This window comes from Neovison vison, chromosome 2, assembly GCF_020171115.1.
Source record: "Neovison vison isolate M4711 chromosome 2, ASM_NN_V1, whole genome shotgun sequence".
NCBI lineage: Eukaryota > Metazoa > Chordata > Mammalia > Carnivora > Mustelidae > Neogale > Neogale vison.
In genome coordinates, this window is record NC_058092.1 from 5,109,862 (window position 1) to 5,136,315 (window position 26,454).

A 26,454-nucleotide genomic window follows, 5' to 3' on the forward strand; every position below is an offset into this window, starting at 1 on the left:
TCCTAAGAGACTAAGAACATAGTGGGTACTCCATAAATGTTTCTTCCAGGGATGGAAGGACAGATGGATGGATGGATGGATGGATGGATGGATGGGCTGATGGGTAGACCGATGGGTGGACTGATGGACAATCAGTGGTGTTTTATGGTCATCGTCCTCACTGCTGACTAACCTTAGCTTTAGGCTGTAGCATCCCTGATGTCCTCCCTGATGTCAGGCAAGCTGAGGAGGGTGTTGCGAACTGACCGGGTACCATTGCCTCCCAAGAGGCGCTCTGCTGGATCCAGGGTTTTATAAGTCAACTGTGCAGGCCCCTGCCCTGGGGAGCTCACAGCCCAGGACACAAGACAGACCAGACAACACAACTCCATAGGGGCAGATTCTGAGAGTTTATGGGAACACACGAGAGCCAGGGGTATCCCTCTGTGCCCCCATCAGGAAGGGAATGTGTTTGACAGGGGCTGATCCTGAAAACTTTAATGTTTGTTCATGGCAGTGCTCTTCATATGTAGAAAGAATCTGAGTGAGTTAGCCAACTGTGAGGTCTGAGATGCCCAGTCCATACAAGACCCTCTGACTTCTGATACGAACTGCAAGTTCTGGGGTGCCTAAGACCTAATGCTCAGGTTCAGTAATGCACTGAAAGGATTCACAGAACCCACAAAGCCATTACCCTCAGAGTTTATTATGTGAAAAGGACACAGATTAAAACCAGCCAAGGGAGGATGTGCTGAGGGCAGAGACCGGGAGGCCACCCTGTGGAGTCATGGACAGTGTCTGTTTGCCCGACATCAGTGGGGGCCGGTGCTGGCGGAGTATCACCAACCAAGGAAGCTCGCAGGAGCCCCTGCATCCAGAGCGTTTACAGGGGCTCCGCTGGGTGAGCATGAGTCCTTGTCCACCCGCTGATTCTTTCCCAGCCTCTCTAGACTTGGCTGATCCTGTGTGACCAAAAGCCCCGCCCTAAATCACGTTTTTGGTCCTTTTCGTGTGGCCAACCCCACCCTTTAAATACCCTCTGTGACCAGCCCTTACCTTAAATCACATTGCTGGACAGCCAGCCACCAGAGGCCCCCAGGCAAACAAAGACACTCCCATAAAGCAGAACATTCTAAGGGCTTAGAGATCACCTCCCAAAGGCAAGGATAGAGGCCAGACCTCTTTTGGGGTGAGGTTAAATTTTTTACTGAGCAGAGCAGCACCTCCTCCTTCTCTGTTCCCACCTGCCCTCACCTGCCTCCCTGCCTCCTCACCGCAGCAGACCAATTTCTACCTGCATCCGTGCTGGGAGAGGAAATGTGTGTCTTCTGTTGTCTTTGTTGCTGTTGATTTTAAACAGTGTTGCCTCCACACAGATCTCGTGTCATCTTCAGCAATTCTTTGGGGCCAAAGAACACATTTTTTTTTTTTTAAGGAAAAATGGCTTTTCCTCTGCAGAGTGTTGTCCAAAGCTCAACATCTCCTGGGCAGAGACACGAAAGTAAGTAGATTACAGATCAGTCGATCTAATGGGGAATTAAATAAGAAATTCCAGAAGCCTTTGATGGCTAAGCTTATTATTCTAACATATTATTTCAATTACCTCTTTAAATTACTCACCTGCACCACAGGCTGCGATGCTCTGTAAATGAACCTGCGTCCCATCTCCATCCCGCAGACAGCACCCCTGCTCTAGCAATGTTCTCCTCTCGCAAAAGTGCTCTCCTGATGGTTCCGTTTGCTGCTACAGGGTTATGAGCAGCTCCGTTTGGAGCAGTCGGCCTCCTCCCTCCTGTCCTCTCTCCACTCCTCCTCCCCTCCCTGATGCTGGGGGCTGGGAGCCTGGAGGAAGCCCCAGAACCAGTTCCCCCTCTTCCCACAGAGCTCCACAGGGGTGGGAATCGATGTGACCTTGCAAATGGTGACCAGCTGGGTACAGATGGCGATCCCAGAGCCAGGACGGGGACCTTGGCAAGAGCATTCCCATTCAATAATTCACCTCCAAGAGAAAAGGAAGACGCATATGCAGTCTTCAGCCACCTTCTAGGATGTTAACAATTTGGGGTGATTCTTAAGACTCAAGGTTCTAATTTTGTAAGCTCAGGGATGTTTGTTTTGACAGTGGAAGGCCTGGCCCGGGTCACCAGGGAGCTGTGGAAGCCAGGTCCTTCCACAGAGCAGGGCCTGCACAGAGGTGCTAGGGAGCCAACCCAGAACCATGGCCAACACAGCAACACCAGGCTGGGCCCGAGGCATTCAAAGCCCCCAGTTCTCTGCCACTTAGAAGTGGCTAATGCATTCATCGTGAGTCTTCGCGCTCCTCCCTTGAAAAGCAGCAAGAGAGAAGAAGCTCCCAGCAGAAAGCCCATGTGGAGCAGGAAGTCTGACTCCAGGGCCTGACTGCACTTAAAGACATCATTCCTCCCCCGACGTTCCCGTGTGGAAGACCCAGTAAGAGAGTGAGTGGGGGGCTCGTCTCCTATCTCCCACGAGACTTAGAAGTGAGTTGAAGCCAGGAGGACCGCTGGGCGGGGCTGCAGTCTTGCGATGGCACTCAGGGGATTTCTCTTTGGAAAGGGATGGATGGTGCCTCTCAGGCTCATGGCCATGCACGGGGCTGACCCAACCCACGGGTGCCATAGAAGCCGGCGAGCTGCCCGTCTGCATGGGGTCGTGGCCATACCATGAGGGTTCACAGCAGAAACATGACCCGGGGTGTCAAAGAGAGACGAGCTGGGGGTGGAGGAGCCCATAGGTGCGTGACCCATTGTTCTTTTCTCCGGTCACCTTTGTTGTTTTTCTCACGTTAGCCCCTACCTAAAACTAACGTACCCGTTTTGCTTCCCCGAGGTGCCTGAGGTGGGTGCTGCTTAAAATGCACTTGCCTCCGATTGTGCCTTCCCTTTTGACTGCTTTTTCTCTTCTTTGGTAACTCAGAACACGACGTGACGTGGCAGCTACTGCGACCTCGGTAATTATTATTCCTAGGCGGTAGCTGGTTGCCTCCTTAAACGGGGAACTTTCTAGCTCTTGTTTTTACTGGTGCGGGAGCCTCAGGTTTGGGGAGGCAGCAAGCATCAGGATGGGGATCTCCAAGCCGTTTCTGCCGTCAATACTCTCTGTGCTGGACTCCATTGTTGCCTCTGAGAGAACACGGACTTTTCTCTTTAATCCGATTTCCATGTTAAGAAAGGATAGTGTCTGTTGTGTGAGAAAGCACACCATGGCAGCTTTAGTAAGTGCATTCTGAGTGTACCTTTCAGGTAAAGAGCTCCAATCACAAACATGACTCCATTGGACAGTGGGTGCGTGGCAGCCTCTTTTGAAGGCTTGCTAGGTTTTCCTGCCTCACGGAGAAGCCAGCAGCGGTCCAGGGGGCACCTGTGGCACTCTCTCAGACCCTAGGCACCCAGGCTTCCTAAGCTCCTTTCCAGAAGGATTCTGGGGGTTCGGGCCCTGATTTGGCTATAGCAGAGACCCATGAATTCTGCCCATGAGGGTCTGGAAGCCGTTAGGCAGGCAAAAAGATGTATGGAAATGTGTAGACGAAAAAGCTTGCCTTCATTCTGGCAACCATAACAAAGCACCACAGACTGTCTTAAACCACAGAATTTTATTTCCTCACAGTTCTGGAGGCTGGGAGTCTGAGACCAGGTTTGGTTTCTTCGGAGGGCTCTCTCCTGGGCTTGCTGATGGTGACCCCCTCACGGAGTCCTCACAGGATTGTTCCCGTACGTGCTTCCGTCCGCAGGGTCTCTCTGTCGGTCTAAATTTCCTCGTAAGGAAATTTACATTGGGTGGGGGCCTACCCTAACAGCTTCATTTGAATGTCATCCCCTCTTGGAAGACCCTGTCTGCAAATACTGTCTGGGAGTCAGGGCTCAACACGTGAATTTGAGGGGGACACAGTTCAGCCCCCAAAAAGTTATTCTCCCCAGGGAAGTCTTGCCTGACAGGGATTTCATCACTGCCGGAGGGCTCTTCTAAGGCCCCAGACATGCCCTCTGAGACCTCACAGGGGCCCGTCCCTCAACACCAGGGCTTCTGCTAGAGTTTTCTATCTTGGCCAAGGTGTGAACCGGTTACCTTGCTCTCTTGTTTGACTAAGACAAAGCACCAAGTGCCTTTGGGCACCAGGCTGGGACCTTCACAAACATCGCACTTGAGTCCTTACAATGTGCCTGTTGATGCGGCCACTATTTTCATTCCCGTTTTACAGATGAGTCTGGAGAACAGACCCTTTCCAGGGTGCCAGAGCTGGAAAACAGGGGTGTCCGGGCCCTTCTGTCTGCTGAGCAGAGAACACTCACTGCTGGATGCTCTGCCTTCTAGGGATTTTAGGCTTCTCGTTCAAACAAAGCCCAGACCCAGACTGGCACAACTGACCTGGATTAGGGGGCCCACAGCCCAGACATGACCCTGACTCTTTGAGGATGTCTGAGGTGTCCTTCCGGCACCAAAGGGTGGCCATCGAGTTGACTGGCATGGCTTCAGGAAGGGTGTTTGGGGGAGGGAGGGACAGCAGCCAAGCTGCCATTGTCTGCCTTTGCTTCCTTGTTCCACCTGGTTGTACCGTCCCTGTAGCTGCGCTTCTCTAGCCCTGGTGAGGCTGAACAAACAGCTAAGAGCTCCAGCCCCAGAGCATGGGGGCTCGGGGGGCTCTGATCCTCACTAGTGCATAGTCCAGGACAAGCTAAATAAGCCTGCTGGGCCTCAGTTTCCTCCTGTGTGAGCTGTGATAGCAGCAGCACCTACATCCCAGGCTTGGTGTAAACACAGAAAGAATGGATGTGGGTAAGAAGCACAGTTGGGGCTCAGTGACTGCAATCCTGATGACGATGACAATGACGATGAGAATGATGGTGATGATGACGATGACAATGACGGCAATGATGATGACAACAATGATGATGACGGGGACAACGACGATGACAGTGATGATGACGATGATCACGGGACAGTGACAATGACGATAATGATAACAATGACAACGATGACAGCAACAATGATGATATTGATGACGACAATGATAACGGTGACAACAATGACGATGACAGTGATGATGACAATGACGGTGAGAGCAACAATGATGATGACAATGACAATGATGAAGGTGATGACTGTGACAATGACAGTAATGGCAATGACGATGATGACGATGACTATGATGATGATGGTGATGATCACCCCAAGAGGAAGAGTAAATCTCTCCACTCCCCAGGTGGCATCTTGCTCACTGGGCTCTCATTACCCTGGAGACTTACTGCACTGCACTGCCTTCTCCATGAGGTCCATGTTGCCCAGAGACCTAGAACAGATGGGACCTTTAGAGAAGTGAGAGGAGGTGTAGGCTCAGGCTAGCCTGGGTGGGACCCATGAGCTATACTGGCATGCTCTAAAGGGTCTGTGTCCTCTGGTCCAAGTTCCTCCTGAATGACTATGAAATAGGATTGGGGGAGAGGCTCTATCTTCCCTCCATGGGTGCTTACTGGCCATGCCTAAGGCACCCAGCTACTGTGTGCCGGGAAGGCAGGCTCATTTTAACAGCAGAGGAAGTAAATTATAGTGGGAAAGAGTCCACCATTCCAAAAGATCCTGGGCTTTATCATGAAGATGGTCCTAGACCCCAAACCCTCCCTGGGCACCCAGCAGGCTCTGGGTTACTCACTTTACATTCATTATCCAATGTCATCCTCTCCGTGTTTCCAGCAGATGTTTCCATTCCCATTTTACTGAAGAGGAAACTGAATCTCAGAGGAGTCAGCTGACTTGTCCTATGGCACGCAGCTAGGGGTTCCGACTCAGGGCTCACAGACACTAAAGCCTATTGGGTGCTTTATCATCAGACACCACCACTCCCTGAATGCATTTTGGATTATCTGCCTTCTTGATAACTCTGTGCCTCTTAGAGCAGAGGATGCCTACACTGACAGAAAGACTAGCCGTGTAGGTCATCAGCTCGCCTGGAACAGATGGGCTTGTATAAGCCTCTGGGGAGAAGAAGTCAGTGTCTTCCCCCAGCTTCTTTGGATTATCTTTCTGCATTATGTCCTTCAAGAGAAATCCCAACTTCTCAGGCTGATGGCTAATGCATCCCCTCCACCCTCCAGATTAGCTCTGACAGCCTTCCCAGGCTGATACAGATCATGGTAGCATGGTTTGCCTTGGTAACAAACACCTTTTCTCCCCACCAGCCCCTTTACCAGTGTCCCCCCCTACAGTTATCTAATACTGCATAACAAACCACCCCAAAGGTTAGTGTCTAAAAACAACCAGCATGCATTTGTTCTCTTGATGCTATGGGTTGCTTGGGCTCGAGCATGCAGCTGCCTTTGGGAGACTGGTCATTTCAAATCCAGAGTCCCTGCAGCTGAAGCAGAGGGGCGGCTGCTGTATCAGGCCAGGTCGTGCTGGACAACACCAGCACCCCATATGCACAGTCATTGACCTCATTTTGCAAAACAAGAAGTGAGGCATGGGAAGAGAAATGAGTTTCCCACACCAGTGGTTAGTAGTAGAGCTGGAACCGGAGTCCAAGCTGCTGAATCCAGTCCTGAGCCCTTCGCCCTACCCTCCGTATCTGCCTCATATGGAAGGTTGGGGGGCTCTGATAAGGATATTTGCAGCTCAGGTAGAGGGGTTTGAGGCTCTCTGCAAAGTTTATCTTCACCCCGGAATCAGCCAACAATTGTGATGGAGAACCCCAACACACCAGGGAGTTCTTCAAAGGGAACCCCAAGTTCAGGATGCTGTTCCTTCCAGGATCCCGAGCTGAAAAAGAGGTAATCACTGCAAGAATGAATTTGACAGACTCACCCCTGGCTTTTTTACAACCTTTCAGAAGCATAATTAGAAATTTTGCTCCTGGATGTCACCATCACTGACTCAGTGCTTCTGCCGTGTCTGTCTCGTCTCTTCAAGAACAGTCACCTGGCAGGGCCTGTCCACCTGGATTCTCTACCCATGCTTCCCACACTGGGCTGGACACAAAGGGTTTGGTGAACAAGGATGGACAGATGATTCTGAGGATAGGCTATCAGGCCTTCTGACCTTGGCCTTCAGTCTTCTTTTCCAGCGTTAATCCACTGATCCTTTTCTATATTTCATTCTTTTTCTCCTTATCATGTGTGGGTTTTACAACCATATTGAGATATGATTAACATACCATTCAATTCACCTATTTCAAGAGTACAATTCAAAGATTTTTTAGTAGACTCACGGGGTTGTGCAGACATCATTACAATGGAACTTTCTAACATTTTCATTCCTCCAAAAACAAAGCCCATATCCATTAACAGTCATGCCCCATTCTTCCCAGCACTCCCCCCATCCAAGCCCAAGACAACTATTCATCTATTTTCAATTTCTATAATTTTCCCTATTCTGGACATTTCATATAAATGGAATCCTACATATATGGTCTTCTGCAGCTGACTTCTTTCATTTAGCATGTTACAGCATGTGTTAGTGCTTCATTCCATTTTTATTGCTAAATGAGTATCCATGTGTATGGACATATGTTTTTACTTCCCTTGGATATGCCTAGGACTGGAATTATAAAGTCATAGGGTGACTCTATCATTAAACTTTTGAGGAACTGCCAGGCTATTTTCTAAAGCAGGTGCATTTTACATTCCCATCAACAGGGGATAAGGGTTTCAATTTCTCCACATCCTCACCAACACTTGTTATTGTCCAATAATTATTATAGCCTTCCCACTGGGTGTGAAGTGATATTTCATTGTAGTTTTGATTTTCATTCCCCCAATGCCTGAAGATATCATTCTTTCATATGATATTGGCCGTTTGTTTATCTTCTTTGGAGAAATATCTATTCAGATCCTTAGCCCATTTTTTTTAAAGTAGGCTACTTAAAAAATAATTTATAATTATTTTTTGTAATTATTTTTATATTCTAGACACAAGTCTCTTATCACATACATGAGTTGCAAATATTTTCTCCTATTCAGTGAACTATCTTTTTTATTTTCTCAGTGGAGTCCTTTGAAGCACAGAAGTTTTAAATTTTGATGAAGCCAAATTTATCTATTGGTTGCTTGTGCTTTTGATGTCAGATCTAAGAAATCATTGCCAAATCCAAGGACAAGAGATTCACCTCTGTGTTTCCTCCTATGTGTTTTTAGTTTTGGCTCTTACATTTAGGTCTTTGATCCATTTTGAGTTCATTTTTATATATGGTGTGAGGCAGGGGTCCAACGTCATTTTATTGCATGGGGATATCCAGTTGTCCAGACTTATTTATTGAAAAGACTCTTTTTTCTCCATTATTTCTTAGTGCCTTAAAGATATACTGAATATGCATCTTGCAATTATTTTCAAATTATCATTTAGTTTGAGAAGACTCCTCTTTGTTGTTGTTGTTTCACTGGAAGTCATTATATTTGGGAACAGATTTGATTTCTTATGAGCTAGAAGAGACAAAGTTGTGCTGCACTAACAAACAACCTAGTTTCAGCGCTTTATTCCCCCACTTGTACTCAAGTCCAACATCAGTTTGCAGGGCGAGCTCTATTCTTCGCGGACACTCAGGGACCTGTAAACAGGCTTTCACAGTTGCCAGGGCTGGGGGAAAAAACGTGGTCATTCTTAGAAATTTCCCGGACTGCCTTCTTAAACGAATGGTATCTAAATGGTAGTGAGAGTTTTTAGGCACTTGGAGAATTCTCAGAGAGGCACAGAATGAAAACAGGCTCGGAACCTAAAACCCTGTTCTGCCGCTTACAATCTGTGTGCCTTTAGGCAATTTATCTGACTTCTTAAAGCCTTTTTTTCCTCTATACAATATCCAACTTGCAAGAGAAACCCACAGTGTATGAGCGTATCTAGCGTAAGAGCAGGCAGATAACAAGCATCCAACAAACTTTAGTTCCCTTCTTCCTTATCTGCACCAGGATGCACCCGTTTGGTTCATCAGCAGAGGATAAGGCTGGGATAAACACTCACCATCCCTGCTTTAAGGGTTGAAGGTTGCACTTGGTCTGGATGCTGCCAAGTGATGACAGCACTGAGCAAAGGTTTCTTTTTCCCTATTTTTAAAAACAACCCAGGCATACTCAACATCCCATAAAAATCTAGGGTAATAATCTGCCTTAAGCACATGCATGCCTGACCCTGTCATTTCCTAACCTGCTAGAAAGAAATATGAATACCCATAAGGAGAGACAACCTGTGGGTACTTTGTTCTAGCAGGCTGTCAGAGCTCTGAGCTTGCTTCAGAAGCATCCGGCTTACCCCACCCAGTGCCATCTGACTATCCATGAATGGGCCCAAAGAGGGCATTTGTTCTTGTGGTCTCCATCCTGAGACAGAGGTACAGTGGAGAATTAATTAGAATGGCAAGTCTTCCAGGAGAGTAATGGGCCCAGCAGAGCAACAGGGAAGGGGACTTCCTCCTGCAGAAATGTCCCTGCAGGCTGCCTGAAAGAGGAGCTCCAGGCTGCCGACCCCAACTGTATCACCAGGGCAGAGCCGATGTGCTGAAACACCCACGACTACCTTTCTCATGTGGCAGGTGGACACGGGGCTGCTGGAGGAAGGGTGAAGGGTCAGGATGCCCCTCCTCACTCAGCTAGGATGTCCAGGTCTGAACCTCTGCCTTTTTAAAACAAACCCAAGAGGAAAACATCCCCGCCTGAGAGACAGTAAAGAGTGGAGGCACCTTCTTTTTAGCAGGGGTCCAAGTGCCCAAACCAGGATCCTAGTCACCCTGAGTTCACTGGCCGGGTAGAGAAGAAAGGCAGGCATTGCCCCTCAGGATCCCACCTCTCCAGCTGTTCTCTGTGGCTCACAATCCAGTCAGAGCTGTTCAGTAACTCTTATCTGAGGACTTACAGTGTGCCCAGCCTTGTGTGTGGTACCAGGATAAGTTAAGACCTTGTCCTTGTTCTCAAGATTAGAGCTGTCTCAGTCTCAGCTAATAACAACCAGTTTTTTAGAGCACTTTTTATCAACATACACTAAACATATGGAAAAATGCACATAGAGTAAGTATGTGCAACTCAGCTCAAAGAGTTTTCACAAACTTAAACTAGTGCCCAGGTCAAGAATGGAACATTATTAGAAACCCAGAAGCCCTCCCCTCCCCTTCCCAGTGGCCACCCTAACTTCTAGTAGCATACCTAGGTGTCTAGTAGATACCCTGAATTATAGTAGCAGCCGGAGCCAATTTGTAATAAATGTGCCTTATGCACCAGGCACTGGTATAAGTACAACTATTGGCTCATTTAATTCTCACGCATTGATATGAAGGCAGGACAAGTGGGACATGCAGCTAGCAAGTGGGAGAGTCTAACTTTGAACCCAGATGGTTTGTCTCCAGCACCCTCCTCCTTGATTACTAACCCTTTCCTTTCCAGCAATAGATGCCACTTGGGAAGTGCTGTGATAGGAATGCATTAACAATCCTCCTGGGTCAGTTCTGCTGGGGGTGAGCCAGGCCTTAAGGAATGGATAGGGGTACCCCAGTCCATAAAGGGGAGCTGGGAGGCAGAGCTGGGAAGTGCAGGGGTCCTGTGTGGTGAGAGCAAGATGGACACAGGCGGTGGCAGGAACAGGAAGGGCTTGGTGGAGCAGAATACTGAACAGCATTGGGTGTTGTGACTTTGTCGGGGCAGGGAGGGACTGGCTGCAGACCAGAAGCTATGGTCAGCCCCCAAGAGTGCAACTGTACCTGACCTGCTTGCTTCCCTGGTTCCGATGCGTGGCACAGAACCGGACCCAGCCTCGCCAGGAGCATCCCTGGCTTGGCCTCTAAGCTATTGCTCATTTTTGATCCTACAGGCATAAGGGTTGTGCAACATTCTATGGTTTTCACGCATGTTCGGGTAGGGTAAGAAAAAAAAAAAAACGCCCTCCCCATCTTTTGAGATTCTTTTTAACCCAGATGGCAGGAAAGTGACATTACCAATTTTAAAGGTAATTGACAAGATGGAGGAAAAAAGGGAAGAGAGCCTCCCAGAAAGTCCGCGTGGGTCAAATGCTTTGTATGTGCAAGGCCGTAGGTGGGTGTGGGGGCAGCGGCGACTGATTAGCAGCAGGGCTACAAATGACATAGGGAACGGAGAAAGGGTGGGGTGATGGTGTCCACTTGGGACGCCGGGAAGGCTGCTTGGACACGGGGAGCCTTGACTCTGTGTGACTCGGACTTAGGGCGGGAGGCGAGGCGAGAGGTTGTAATGCAGAAGTGTCCAAGTGAGAAAGCCAAGCCGCAGCCAGAACTTTTGGACACCAGGGTTAGACCCGTGGAGTGGGCGGAGGCCCTGGAACTCCAGCTGCGGAGGTGGGGCCTTGCACCTCCAGCGAGGGAGCCTCGGACGCTCCCGAATGCTCAGGGGACTCGCCATTCCCCGTCACGAGCCAGACGTCCGCGGCCGCGCCCTGGCCGACGCCCGCGCACCTCCGCACCGGGTTCCCAGGACTTGCCCCACGCCCTCGCGGCCCCGGCCGGCCGACTTGCCGCGCACTGCGCCCCTCCTTCCCGCCCAGCCTTCCGCGCTCCCCCGCTCGCCGCTCAGCGCAGCGCCAGCTCCTCCCGCGGCTGCATTGCAGACGCCGCCGCCGCAGGGCGCGCCGGGGCCGCTCCGGGAGCCGAGCCCGGGTACGCGGGGGACCCCTGGGCGCGGGTCTCCAGCGCGGACTCGACGGCGCCGCGGGGCCGGGAGTCGGTGGGGCCGCGCCGCGGGGTCGGGCAAGCGCGGCCCGAGCGCCCTCCGCCGCGCGGGCCCCGGGGAAAGCCTCTCGGGGCCTTAGCCCGGGGGAGCGGGCGCGGCCGTCGGGCTCCGGACCGCCACTGCCCTCGAGCGGACCGCGGCCGCCCCCCTAGCGGGCCTCCGCGAATCTGGGCGGGGAGCGGGCCGCGGCGTCGCGAAGGCCGTGGCCGGCCGGGCCCTCGCGTGCGGGCGCCCGGGGCCGCGGGGCCGCGCTCCGCCCGCGCCCTCCGGGCCCGGCCGCCGCCGTCCAGCGCGGCGCCGCGCGGCTCCGGCGCAGTTCCGGCGCAGTCCCCGCGCCGAGCGGCTCCGCGCCCCACACCTGCCTCTGCCCGGCTCCGGGTGACGTCGCGCCCTCCGATTGGCCCGTGCGGCCAGGAGGGCGGGGCCGAGGCCGGTGAGCTCACCGCCGCGCCCGGCCATTGGTCCGCGCGTCGCACTCGGGCTGTGGCGGGGAGACAGCGGTACCCGGAGCCCGAGTCGTTCCAGCTGCGGCGTGTGGAGCTGAGCGGGTCGGGGCCGGGCTAGGTTGTCGGGGCCGGGCCGGGCCGGGCGGGGCCGTGCGGGAGAGGAGGAGGAACGCAGAGGCGGCTCGGCGCCAGTCGGACCGAGCGGTGGCCGTGCTCTCCAAGTCCGAGTGAGTGTGCGTGTGGCTGAGGGGAGAGTCGGCCGGGCGCGTGCGGGGCGAGGGCGGCGGCCGGCGGGGGCGCGCGGGGCGGCTGGGGAGCGCGGGGGCGGGGCTGGGGGCGGGCGCGCGCCGCGACCGGGGCGTGGGGGGGCGCGCGTGTTCGCGCGAGGGGGCGCGGGGTGTGTTTGAGGAGTGGGCGCGAGGACACGCGCGGCCCTGGAGGGGGAGGGGGCGTGAGGGGCGCGCGTGCTCACGCGAGGGGGGAGTGTTTTGACGCGCGAGTGTGCGTGGGCTCCGGCCTGTGTTTACGGCGCGGGAGTGAGGGACGGGGTGTTCGGCGGAGCGCGAGCGGCGCGTGTTGATGGAGCGGCGGGGAGGGCGTGCGCCTGTGGGAGCGGGCGTGCGAACACGCGTGTTTACAGAGCGAGTGGGGAGGGAGGGAGCGCGCGTGGATGGAGAGCGCGAGGGGAACGAGCGTGTTTTGACGCGTGAGTGTGCGCGGGACCGGCGTGTGCCGATGGAGCGAGCGTGTCTGGGAGGAGGTGTGCTGGGGAGTGGGTGTGAGATCACGCGTGTTCCTGAGGCGAGTGGGGGAGGCCAGGGAACGTGAGGAGCGAGGGCGGGAGCGGGTGTGAGGACACGCGTGTGTGCGCGAAGGAGTGGGAGTGTTTGGGTGAGTGGCGGTCCGGGGGCGCGCGTGCGGGGAGTGGCCGCGGCGGGGCGCGAGCCGAGCGGGCGCCCACGGGGCCGCCGACTGGTTTTTGTCTCCGAGGCGCGCCTCGGCGGCGGGCTTTTCGGATCCAGCGCCCGCTCCCGAAGCGGGCCACGCGGAGGGGGCGGGCGACAGGTGCCCCCTCAGCGCGGAGGGGGATCCAGGTGTCCCCCGGCGGGGCGCGGGGAGAGGGTGGTGGACAGGTGGCCCCCTCATCGGGGCGCGGGGAGAAGGCGGGAGGCAGGTGCCACTCGGTGGGGAGTGGGGCGGGGAAGGGGGCGGGGACAGGAGCCCCCTCGGCGGGACTTGGGGAGAGGGGACAGGACAGGATCCCTTCCTTCTGGGAGAAGGGAGAGGGCCTGCGACGGGTGTCTCCTCCACGGAGAGAGGAGGGAAGATCCAGACAGGCGCCCCTTACGCGGGGAGAGGAGAGAAGGGTCGGGACAGGTGCGCCCTCCGTGGGGTGCTGGGAAAGGGGCCGGGACAGCCCCGACCTCGGCCCCAGGCGCCTCTCCGGGCTAGGCGGTTGGAGGCCGCCTTTCCTAGCAGGCCAGTGGTGTGAATGAACGTTTTATTAATGTGTGCGTAGAACCAGGCGGGGAAAGTTGGTTGAGTTCGGAGACTAAGAGGTTTGGAAGAACTTGGTAGTTTGGCTTACCTGCAGACCAGGACACCCACGCTCAGCCGCGCTGGAAGAGAGGCTGCGTGGGGCCTTCTTGCATTTACAGGCTCTCCAGGGATTTGATTTAGGTACTGCACAACTTTAAGAGGTGGTCCTGGTGGTGGTCTGATGTTTGAGACTTTTTCCAATCTCAGTAGGTTTCTATAGGCATCAGAACAGATTTCTGAAAGTCTGATATTATTGCAAAGTGTCTTCATCAGTTTACCAGGGAATGATGCCGATTTCAGTCTATTTTATATTTTGTCCAGTACCGCTCGGTATGATTTCTACTGATTAATCTGAGGTCTGTAATTAGCCAGCCAGATTCAGTAAGCGCGAGAAGTGCTGGCGGACTTACAGAAGGCTTCATGCATGTGGTTGGTTCTGCGCATTCTGTTTCAGTCACCAATGAAGCCAAAACCTGAAATTTTAAAAACGTGCCTCCCCCTCCCCCCGGAATTTTGTCCTTTATGGTAAAATGGCTGGCTGTATGTAAAGAAAACCTTTTCTCTTTCTGTCCAAAGGAATTTTTCAGGGAGTTTTCCTACAGGAACTGTGTCATAGAGAGAAACGGCTGCTGGGAGCCTGGTAAAGAGAAAGACGTTCAGCAGTAGCACCTTTCATGGTGTGTGTTTATATGAAAACCGTATTTTTAAGACCAGAATTAGTAGCAAGTAAGGTTATGTATTTCCTTTTCTTTGTATTAGATTTAGAGAGTCATCATGTTTAATGTTCTAGAAAGTAACATTTATTTACAGGATATGCATTTCCCCCAATAAATTCAGCTTAGTCGTGAAAACAGAAGTGCTGTAAATGTCGGAGAGACCTCCATTTAATCATCCTGGTTAATTATATTCCACAGGATCAAAGTGGAAACACAGTATTTAATGCAGTAGTTAAGAACAACATTGTATTATTTAACGCTTTTAAAAATCAGTCTTTCTGCTTTTGTGATACATGCACATAGACACACCCATTATTAGTTCTGAGGACCCTGCTGGGCCTTTCCATCGAGGACAGCAGCTGTCACAGCTGCAGGCTATTCACGTGGGACTGTTTTAGAGAGCACAGACAACAGGTTGAGCAGAGGGTTTTGTAGTTCATGTGAGAAAGATAGTGAAGTTAAAGAGTTCATCGCGTCCCTAGCGAAAGCCCGGAGGCCCTTATTGATGGCTCTGCAGGTGCTCTCTCAAATGCCCTCACCTTCTGCCAGTGCAGGAAATGGACATTTTGGGGATCTAGAATTTCCTTTGGGAACCGTCAACCTTTTTTTCATGTTTTCCGATCACTGCTGTTGTGAACGTTTCAAGCTTCAGAACTGTGCTTGTAAGCTGCCTTTTTTAAATGTTTAGGGGAAAATTGGTAATACGTCTATTTAAAACACAACTTTAGGAATCACCCGGAAAGGTCAGTAAAGACCGTTTTGTTAAACTTGACACTGTTCTTTAGCTGGTGCAGTGGTTTCTGGAAGTCATTGGTTCTCAGCGGTGTGCACCCTCCCACCCCTTTTCCAACTGTTCCTTGTGTGTCTTCTCACATTTAAAGGGTTTTGCTTCCCCTGGCTTAAAGTGGTTTAATATTTGTATTCCATCGATCTTTTCAAAAAGAGACTCTCTTAGTGGTGCCAAGTGTTCATTGTTAAATATCAGCCGTGGCATCCTGTCACAGTATATAAGCTGAATATTTGGGAGCTTATTTCAGTTATATATTCCCTTGCCAAAAACCAGTTGGCATGAACACGTGATGTAGTTTGTATACACTCACTTGTTTTTGTTTTTTTTTTTAATGATTTAAGGGAACCTACAGAGATACAGGCATTACTCATTCTATTGTGCTTCCCTTTAATTGCATTTCACTGATAAGGCATGTTTTACAAATTGGAGGTTGGTGGCAACCCTGCGTGGGAGGGAACAAGTCTGTCAGCACCGTTGTTCCAACAGCATTTGCTCAGTTCATGTTTCTGTCACATTTTGGTAATCCTTGCAATCTTTCGAACTTTTTTTTTATCATTATATTTGTTAGCAGTGATCTGTGATCAGTGATTATGACTTGCGAAAGCTCAGTTGATGGTTTGCATATTTTAGCAGTAGTTTTTAATTAAGGTACATAGTTTTTTTAAAGACAGAGTGCTGTTGCACACGTAATAGACCGCAGCAGAGTATAAAAACTACTTTTATAGACACTGAGAATAAAAAAAAATGTGACTTGCTTTATTGTGATGGCCTAAAACCAAACTCACAGTATCTCTAAGGTGTGGCTGTATATATATCACACGATGAAGCAAGATAAAAATAGGTGAAATAAAGGATAAAGCCAAAGGAAAGTGAGGGCACAGGAAAGGCAAATGGGGGCTCTAATGAAGTTGGTAGCATTCATTCCATAAAATCTTACATACTCTCTGGAGGCAGGTCATAAACTGCATTCTGAGCTTTGTGGCAACAGTAGACTGATGTAGGGTTAATTTTGTCTTCCTTACAGCTGACATGGATTTTCTTACATTCTCGGTAAGGTCTGAGAGCCAGCCAGGACTTTTCAGTGCCGATGGGAGAAGCCCAGATGAGATGCATTGAATGACATTGAAGGCTGCAGGTCACTATTAGTCACATGTAACATGTGGGAAGTGCTGAGGAGCCTGCTGGGTGTGGGGACATGATAGCGTGAGTGTAGGGCCCCTCGTGATCATGGAGACCATCACCTGTCCCCTTCCTGAGTGGATTGCCCTGAAATCAAATGACCGTCTTTCTTTGCTTTTCTCTGACACGTCTAGACATGGGTTAACTCACACCAGGCAGGCTAGGGGATGCCTTTACCGTCAAGAAATAATTACGATCCGCCCCCTAAGCAGCGCAGCAGCACGGAGGCTTATTACAGTCTCGGCACCGTACTTTGTAAATAGCGTCTCTGCTTTCTGTACTGCCAGGGGTGGCTGCATTGATAATGCCTGTACGACTTTGCTTGTTGCTTTATTTCAGTAAAGTTCTTTTTGTGTAGTAATAAGTTTTAGTTTCAAAAATATCATGGTACCTATAATTTTTTTTAAAGATTTTATTTATTTGACACAGAGAGAGAAATCACAAATAGGCAGAGAGGCAGGCAGAGAGAGAGAGGGAAGGAAGCAGGCTCCCTGCCGAGCAGAGAGCCCGACACGGGGCTTGATCCCAGGACCCTGGGATCATGACCTGAGCCGAAGGCAGAGGCTTTAACCCACTGAGCCACCTGGGCGCCCCCTTATAATTTTTAAATTTTTATCTTGTCTGTTTTTAAGCAAATTTTTAAAGGATGTCTTTATTTGAGACAGATACAGAGCATGAGCAGGGGGAGAGGCAGAAGGAGAGGGAGAAGCCAGCCGAGCCAGGAGATTGATGCGAGATGCGGGGCTTTATTCCAGGACAATGGGATTGTGACCTGAGCCGAAGCAGACGCTTAACCATCCGAGGCACCCAGGCACCCAAATTTTATGTTGTCTTGTAAGCATCTGAGGCACCCAGGCACCCCAAATTTTATGTTGTCTTGTAACATAGAGCATAGCTTTAGACATATGACTTATAGAAAGATCAATCAGTCAACACATTTTTAAAGTACCTATTATAAATCAATTGTTAAGCAAATTATAATGTTATGACAAATTTGAGAAAGGTACAGTATAGAAGGAATTTAATCAGAGTGAATGTGTATAGGAGTTAAAGTAATAGTGATGCTTAACTTATCTTTGTAATATTGAAAGTAATGGCACATGGCATAAGTTCTCCCAAATACGTTAAATTAACATTCATCAACTACCAAGATTAGTTAGTTTGCATTTTTTTTTCACCTTTCAACTTTCACCGCTCTCAAATCTGATCCCACTCTCTTAGCCAGGCTTCCCCCGTCTCCCAACAACTACTCAATATTCTAAATTCTGTGAGGCTAACTCAAGTCTTATTAATGAAGCCTTTACCCTCATCTGCCAGCGTAGATTAGCAGCTCTCTGCAGGGCATGTTGTCACCTAGGCTGTGCGCCCTCCCCTCCCCGGCTGGCGTAGTGCAGCTTGGGGGCTGGAGTTCCATGACTGCTTTTGACAAACGGATTACATGTATGGTGTTGTTTAGTGCACAGAACGAGAAGGATGTGTTTCTCCAGGCTGATTCTTCTTCGTGCACTCTGTTGAGTCTTGCCTGTTAGTCAGTTAGATACAAACACCGCAGGACCTCCCAGGCAAAGCAGTTCTGGGTCTCTAGGGGATTAGGGTTTTCATTCAAGCGGGCTTGAAGAGTCCTGGCCTGTACCAGCGCTAGGTCTCTAGGTCTGCCACCTGAATCATCGTTCTGGCTTTCTTGGGATTGCCCGGACGCTTGCCATCTAGGAACGTGTATGGGTAGGAGCCCTTTGCTGTGAAATAATGCAGGAGGGTGAGCAGCTGTGTTGTTTTTCAGCTCTGCCTCTGAGCAAATGAGAAGTCTCAGGTAAATCCCCTTATGTCTCTGGATCAGTGCCTTACCTATGCTCTAAACCTCTTAGGAGTAGTTCAGGAGATGGGCAGTCAGCAGCACTGGTTTCTAAAATCAGCGTGCCCTGCTCACGGTAACTGTGGATTTGGGAAGTTTTTGTTTCAGGGGCGTGTGTATGTACAGGGATCAGTTCCTTCTGTGGGCCACAGTCGAACGCCGTTGAAAACCCCTGGATCAGATAGTTCTCGAGCGCTCTTTAAATCTCAGCGTTCTGCAGTGACTGTCTTCCATGGGATGTGTTTGTTGCAACAGCTGATTTACCTAAAGTCGAAGAGCCGAGATACTTCTGCAGGTGTGGAGTTTGACAGCAGATAGGATTCCAGCTCAGCTGGAACTCCGTATACCTTTTTCTGATTTCTTCAGGTAACCAAAATGTTTCAAATGAGCATGATGGCTTATTTCCACCACAGTTTAGCTCATGTTTTATAGGGAGAGTCCAATGATAATTTTGCACAACCGAGGTATATGTAATGAATATTTAATTGAATTTTTTTTATCTGTAAGTGGGAGCAGACTTTCACTATTTCTTTAGAGAAAGGATCCACATTTCAGTTAATAGAGTCACCTTAGACTCCTCTTTTAGCTGCAAGTAACAGAACTCCAACTCAAACTGGCTTATATAAAAAAGGGAATTTATTGACTTCTATGAAGTCCAGTTTTGGAGTTCTCTTCAGGTACGGCTGATTACAGATGCTCAAGTGATAGTGTTAGGAACTTGTCTTTCCCTCTTGACTCTGCTCTTGTCTACGTTGATTTGATTTTGATTTCCACAGTGTTAGCAAGATGGCCCCCTCAAGGCTCCAGGCTTGTATTTTGCCAATTTAGCAAATATCTCCGGGAAGACGGCACATCTTTGCCAGTTGTTCCAGGAAATGTTCTGTTCTTCTTGGCTCAGCTTGACTCATGTGAAGAGGAGGCAGTACCCGCATTATTAGCAAGGCCTTCTTCTCTCTCCCTGGAAACAAGAATGGGGTCAGCACCACCTGAACTACACATAGGGCAGGAGCAGCTCCCAAGGAGCAGCAAGGTGCCGTAGCCCGGGAAGGGGGAAGGGATGCTAGGCAGGCATAGTGTGAGGGAACTGGTACTGTTTGATGGTCAGCTTGATAGTCCTATTCCTAAAGAAAGCACCATTCATTCTGAAACCACAGAAGCCCGTAATAAAGCCAAGTCCTTGATTTTATTCTCATGGTCTCGTTTTAAATGAGAAGACACCAGAACCTTCACCTTTTAATAGGTGCTGACTAATAGTTCCTAGGACCATTTTCAGAAAATATGATTCAAGTCCTTAATATATTATACAGTGTGGTTTGAATAAATCAACAAAGAATTCATTGAAATATCCTTTTGTCTTTTCTAGTGAAAGAAACCATTCATTCTGCTCTAGCCAGATCCATGCCTCTGGCATTTGTGTGCGTGTGTGAAAGATGTTTCATCTAACAGTGTAAAAAATAGGAAGGGCCCAGCCTAAAACTGATGTTGTTCTAAAAATGTATAAGTCAACTGAATGATATTTCTCAGATAAACAGTGCAACAAATGATAGTATGTTCCCAGGCCAGCCTGAGAAGAAAAACCTTTGAACCCATAATAGATACTCAGCATTTGCAGGAGAAAAATATTAAAGTAATATATATACTTATGTATATTACATTATAGGCTGTACAACATTGAACTATATAATCTACATAATATATACTTACATGTTCCCTTGTTTTCCTTACTTACACTTTACTTACATATACTTACATGTTCCCAAACACATGAAATAATGCACTTTCTGTTTTCATATTTAAGTCGTTGCTCAAATAAAAATAAAGGTACATATAAAATAACTTCAGTAAATGGAAACTTTCTGGCAAAGATTCTTGATGCATAGGGTAGAAGCCAAAATAGTTCTCTGAAATGACAAAGTCTAGCTCCCTAACTTTTTAGAGGAATAAAATTTAAGTTTCTTGATAACAGAACCCTAACATTATTTTTATACATATTCAATTGTAATTACAATCTTATTTTTATTCTCAAGTGGCACAAAGAAAAGAGAAAGAAAACCTTCTGAGGTATCTTGAAGGTTGGAACAGTGGAAGGGACAGAGAGTGGGTTCAAAGGTGGTTATGTGTGTCAGAGGTTGTCTGCAGTGGGACCGACTAGACCATCAGAGGAAGAGGAGTCTTCTAGAAAGGAAAAAGGAGATGGGAGGAAGGGGCCTCGGGTCAAACAGCTTCCTATCCTAGTCCCTGGGGATGTTCCCCCTTAACCCACATAGCTTTATCAGGGTCTGTGGCCGGCTGGCGGGGCACGTGAGCCTTGCCTGGTGAGTGAAGAAGGAAAACAGGGAGCGTGGACCAGGAGTTTCCTCACCAGACACTGTCTGTATCAAGATATTCTTTAGGACTAGTTTTAGTTCCTAAACTCTTTCTGTGGGAACATTAGTTATAGGATATGCTTATAAGAAGCTCCCCAACCTCATACAGAAAGGTTCAGATAAGTTTAGGAATCATGCCTACCAGCCCCTCTACCAGCGATTTACAGTGTGTGTTAGCATGGTAAAGTTCAGAGAAGTCCTCCGTCAAAGAAAGGCACATGTATTTCGTTGTGTTTAACCTAGTAATTCAAACACATCTTGACACATTTCGTTTGTACGGTCTGCTACTGTGGCGTGGGAAATCTGCGGCGTGCAGTTTGGGAAATGTTTCAGTTGACCATCCCCGCTACATCGTCCGGAGCCTGGAACTCATGGCCAGCCCCTCCCATGGGTCTGTGAGTCCTGTGATATGGAAGGTACGAGTTTGTACATACGTACTTTTCTAGGAAAGGGTTTGTAGTTTCATCACTAAGAGCCAATACGTGATGAAGGGCAGAAATCACTCGTTATGGGTAACTCTCCTGACAAGGGAAGTCCAGCCTCTCCTGCACATTTTCGGTCTGTGCAGGGACATTACTCAGCAGACGTGGCGTCAGTCAAGGGCGTCAAGCGGTAAACAGGCAGCTGACTAGCCAGTTACTAGGCTTATTGTCACAGAGAGGTAAACACTGGCAGTTACTCCCTTCCCACCAAGAACTGTGGAAAGAAATTGCCTGTGCAGGACACCACCTTTATCATTAAACTCCAGATATAGTTATTCCCAAAGAAGAAGACATGTTATTTCGTCGCAGTAAAGAGGTCTGTTTTAAAAGTCGAGAGCCCTTGCCCCGCAGAAGAGAAATCCATTGAGAGCTCCTTGATGACAAACTACAAAAAAACCAATGAAGTTCAGAAAGCTTTTCCATCAGGAAACTGAAAACCATCAACTCGCCTACTTTTAAATTTAAAAATCAGGATCATAAAGTACTGTTCAGGAGAGAGTGCGCAGTAGATAATGGACACGCAAGCAATAGTCAGTCTCCCCTCGACTTACACCAGATCCTCCGAGAGTGCTCAAGTCAGACCACACCCGAGCTTTGTCCACCTGCTTCTGTGGCAGTGTGTGGTGTCTGTTGACCCTAAATGGTGATAAACAAGTCTCCGAAGCCCAGTACTGCCTTTGTTGCAAGGACGTCAAAGCCTGTGACATCACATGCTATCGAAAACAACTGACCGTGAACTTGAAACTGCTTTCCATTTTGCTTCCTTTGCCAAGTTCAGCCAAATTTGGGACTCAAGTTAACCATGTTGGAGGATCTCATGGGTGTCTTCTGTACAGTAGCTTTACATGAGCTTTATTTTACTTTCCATGAATCTCGATCTTACCCGATTATTAATTGTAAGCATTTTTATTAGCCAACCTCAGATAGACATACCTGGATCTGGGGTTGGTGCCAGTTGGGTGAGAGCAGGGAGGGAAATAAACAGGTTGAGGAAGGATGGGACCGGGGCAGCGAAGAGAAATCAGGAAAATGAGGAAGAGAGGAGAAAAAGAGACGCTAGGGATGTTTGGGGGTTTTGAGGGATGTTCCCCAAGGTTAGCATCTGCTGCCCTTGGAACTGGTTATTAACCTTTTGTTCCATTACTTAAATACTCCGTGAACCATTAGACCCACTCTGCTCTGAGTAGAAAAATTAAAGAAGTCTGCTTTGGGGCTTCCTTGAGGATAGCCAGACAAGGCAGCCCCTCAACTCCATGAAATCAAGTTTCATCCCCATGTAGTGGAAAGCATGATATGTTTTTAGCCTTCCCACCTAATCCAAGGGATATTTGAATACAGGCCTCAATAATACATTCATTCAGGCCTCACTTATTTGAAATTTGCAGAAATTTGAAGATTACTCTGGTCCAGGGGTAGAGTACTTATGGGAGATGTAGATCACAAGTGTGGGGGCGAGTGGCACGCAGACCCAGAGGGTAGACGTTGTACGTTACAATGTGGCAGGGAGGGCCGGGAACCACACTGCCTTCCCAGGGATTGTGACACCTCTGGAAAAGAGCTTAATGGTTAAAATTGTTCCAAAACTCTCGTTTTCTCCCTCAGAGAAATATTTTTATTTCTGAAAAAAAGTTTAAAATGGCATAACTTGGATTTTTTTAATGTTTATTTTTCTATTGTCAGAAAGGCCCATGATAAACTGTGAAGTAGTATTCTTTTTTTAATTTATTTTTTATTTATTTTCAGCATAATAGTATTCATTATTTTTTCACCACACCCAGTGCTCCATGCAATCCGTGCCCTCTATAATACCCACCACCTGGTACCCCAACCTCCCACCCACCCCCCGCCACTTCAAACCCCTCAGATTGTTTTTCAGAGTCCATAGTCTCTCATGGTTCACCTCCCCTTCCAATGTCCCCCAACTCCCTTCTCCTCTCTAACTCCCCATGTCCTCCATGCTCTTTCTTATGCTTCACAAATAAGTGAAACCATATGATGAAGTAGTATTCTTAAATCATTTTATCAATCAAGACCTATTTTTTAATACATCCATTATTTTGAAGTAGTATAGTTATTTTCTTTAAAACATATGCATTTCAGTCTATACATTTGGAAAGCACATCCTCATCTGTATTTATTCCAGAGTTTTAAAAAAATTTAACAGCATTATGAAAAAGTATCATTGTAGTTAACAAAATTTCAAGTTCTAGAACTGAAACCTTTCTATGGAGAATCCAGTTTTACCAAAAAATACATATTTTTGGAACACCTTGGACTTTAACTCTCACGAGTAGGCAAGACAGTTGGGAATGTCTATGCAGATGGCATTCCTGCAATTAGTTCTGAGAGCGAAACATTGCCAACAGCAGTCCTCTAAATAATGGAGAATAAGTTGGACACAGAGAAGGACTCTTCCGGCTAGAATCCCGAACGCATGATTTTTTAGATGTTGAAACTCACCAGGAGCCCAGGGCCAATTAACATTTATTATGATTAGTAAAATTAGCTGGAAGCAGCCATTTTTCCCCCCTCTGGGTACCAGGTAGCACATGTGATTAGCAAAGATTTTTTTTTTTTTTAAGATTTTTACTTTTTTTAAAGTAATCTCTACACCCAGAGAAACCTGGAGATCAAGAGTCACGGGCTCTACTGACTGAACCAGCCAGGAGTCCCAGAGTTTTGGTTTTTTTGTTTTGGTTTTCTTATAGAGTTTTCAACCCCTTTCTTATAGAGGTTTCAGTCCCCTCACTGCCACAATATCTCCACCCTGCCCTTGTTTTGGAGCACTACCTCTGAGGTGGAAACTACCAGATGTAAGAGTTCTTGGGTACCAGTCTAATTAGATGTTTTGTTTGTTTGTTTCCAAATGTCTGTTCCCTCATACATTCGATGGGATCAGGTAGAAGGTGGCCCCATGAGAAGGGAAGGGACTGTGTTTAGTAACCTGGCTAGAGAAAAGTATACCACAGAAATGACTAACAGAAACATATTTTGTTCTACATAATATCCTTTGCCTTGTTCTCCTACAAACTCACATTTTATAGTTTTAAAAGATTAAATTAAATCACTTATTCAGTAAATCCGTATTGAGGGCCAACTATGTGCCAGGCATTCCACAAGACCTTGGGACTATCACATGTACAGAGTGATCATATCTTCACAGAGTTCACAGGACTTCTCTTTACCTTTACAGCAGACTGAGGTTCTTGAAATCAAGGCTCCTGTCGTACTGGGTTTTGTATCCCTGGTGGTGACCACGACATCGTGAGCTTTCTTGTTCCCTCTTACATCCCCAGAACCAGTGCTGAGTAGTCGTGCCTTGGGAGTGAGGGTTGGCTAGGCATTTGCAGTATGAACTGTTCTAGCCCGAATTCTGCATAGTTCTTCCCCAGGAATTTCAAGTGTTGAGCATTTTTGTTGTTAAAGCTGAGCACCGCAGATCAACCTCCTGGTGGCTCATTGAAGTCGTCTTGCCTCCTGACACTTCCTGCGCATTTTGTAGTTTTTCTCCACCCTGTCGGGTCTTGAGTGTTAGGATTTTCATCTCCCATTTTCCCACGTGCACTTAAATTTTATCCCACCATCACACCTTCGTGTCCAGGGGAGGGAGACGATTGCTCACTTCTGAGTCTCATCACAGGGCTTTTTCTTTAAAGACCTCATTAGTCTTAGTGGTGACATGTTCCCCTGGCCTTCACTCACTTTGCTGTTACTACTTTACAGTGTCTCCTGTGCTTGTAGTATACCTGATCGTCCCTGGGCACTGAAACTGTTGTGGCAATGTCCTCCAGCTTTGTTTACTTTTGGAAGCTAGCAGACTTAAAATATTCCACTCTTCTGTAGACAGTGAAGGTAGGTAGAGAACCAGCGTCAGCGTTCCTGATTTCCATTGTTCTCACACCAGTTAGCTCTGGTTTCACTGCACTGAACTCCAGTCGGGTCTGCTACAGTATTGCTCGCGCTGTCCGCTCCTGCGTAATTCGGGGTGCTCTCCTGTGCCGCATGCCACGGCAGCACAGCTGAGCTCCTGGGGTGTGCCACTGAGCCTTCGTGTCCTTGGAGAAGAGGTTTGAAATTCTTGCCCTCGTGCACCTCAAGCTCTGGCATGGAAAGAGTTCAAGGGAGAAAGAACTGTACGTTTGATTGGCTCCTCTTGTCACATTTGTTTCCTCCTTGCTGTGAGCTGTTGAGCAAGTCTCCTTGACACGTCCAAGATGCTGCATTCGCGAAGTGTGTGAAATACAGACCAAGGAGAAGAAATATGGATCCAAAGTCACTGCAAGTGAAGGAAGTCTAAGAAGAAGTGCTAATTTCCTTTTGTCTTGGTATACAGAGTTGGAGAGTTTTTAAAAAGTGGAGTATGGCAGTTTTTTTCTGAAGCTAAATTTAGCCGTTGCTTTGGAAAATCAGAGTGGTACAGCTTGTGCCTTATCTCTATCCGGCCCTTACCCTTCCCTCCACACTTGGACATCTTAAATGGCCTGCCGGAGAGGACGGCTTCGTGTGCTCCAGGGGCCCCATTTATTCTGGGCAGGAATTAAGTGACTTCATTTTCCCTGTCTTTCTGAGCTTCCTAAAAAATTCAGGAGGCTTCCTAAGCAGCAATTGCAGTCCCTACAGAAATAGTTCAAGTCATGCCTCCTTTTGCTTCATCAGCTCTTCCTGCCAGTGCGGCCAAGGGCTGCAAATGGAATGAGAGATGGCCTCTCATTCCCAGTCCAAATAGCAACAGGAGGGCACATGTGCACTTGAGCTACAAATAACGCGTTTTAAAATAGCAGGTGGTATTTGATGATTGCTCCTTCATTCATTTACCTGCCAAGGCAAAACTTTTTCTCCTCCTCTGGCAACCAGACTGGAGGTGGCTCCAATCAAGCAATTGTAGCAACAAGTTCTTGTGCTTGCAGATACTCGTTAGCCGGTCTCCAAGCATTCAGACCCACGCATACTTCATGAGGCTGTTCTAAAAAATCTTTAAGACAATGAAAATTTCATGTTTCTGCAACAGCCTACCCACGACGGACCCCCGATGGACTTGGGAAGCACTTTTGTGACTCATCATAGACATTCCTTCCATGAAGGTATGCTGCCAGCCATGTGTGTTCCACAGACCCCATTTTGCCAGGGAAAAGTGGAAATACATAAAATATATCATTCGAAGCTCAGGACTGCTGCAAAATCCCAGTTTGTGTCCCTAAGGAAGTCAGATATTTCTCAGCTCTCTTGCTAGAGTCTCGCACCAACGTGCTGCAGGTACATAATTTCCTTCCCTGAGCCGAAAGGAAGTGGCAGCTGGCTAATTAAACTCCTAGAGCTTTCTCACGTGCTTTCAAGTCAGTTCCATTGGGTTTGGATCATCCCGACCACTCTTGCCACGGGAACAAGTGGTAGGCTGCTGCACACTGGTATGCAGCC

General features: G+C 48.5%; 1 protein-coding gene across 11 annotated transcripts in view; it reads left to right on the forward strand.

The window, feature by feature from the left end:
• The window catches only part of CAMTA1 (calmodulin binding transcription activator 1), an 817,260-nt gene that overhangs the window by 754,572 nt on the left and 36,234 nt on the right, over positions 1 to 26,454 (forward strand). The window contains exon 1 of one of the 11 annotated variants that reach the window (XM_044237059.1): positions 12,300 to 12,342. The exons of the other annotated variants lie outside the window; for them this stretch is intronic. The gene's annotated coding sequence lies outside the window, so the exon portion shown is untranslated. Of the gene's footprint in view, positions 1 to 12,299; positions 12,343 to 26,454 lie in introns of those variants that run through there. 11 annotated transcript variants of the gene reach the window in all.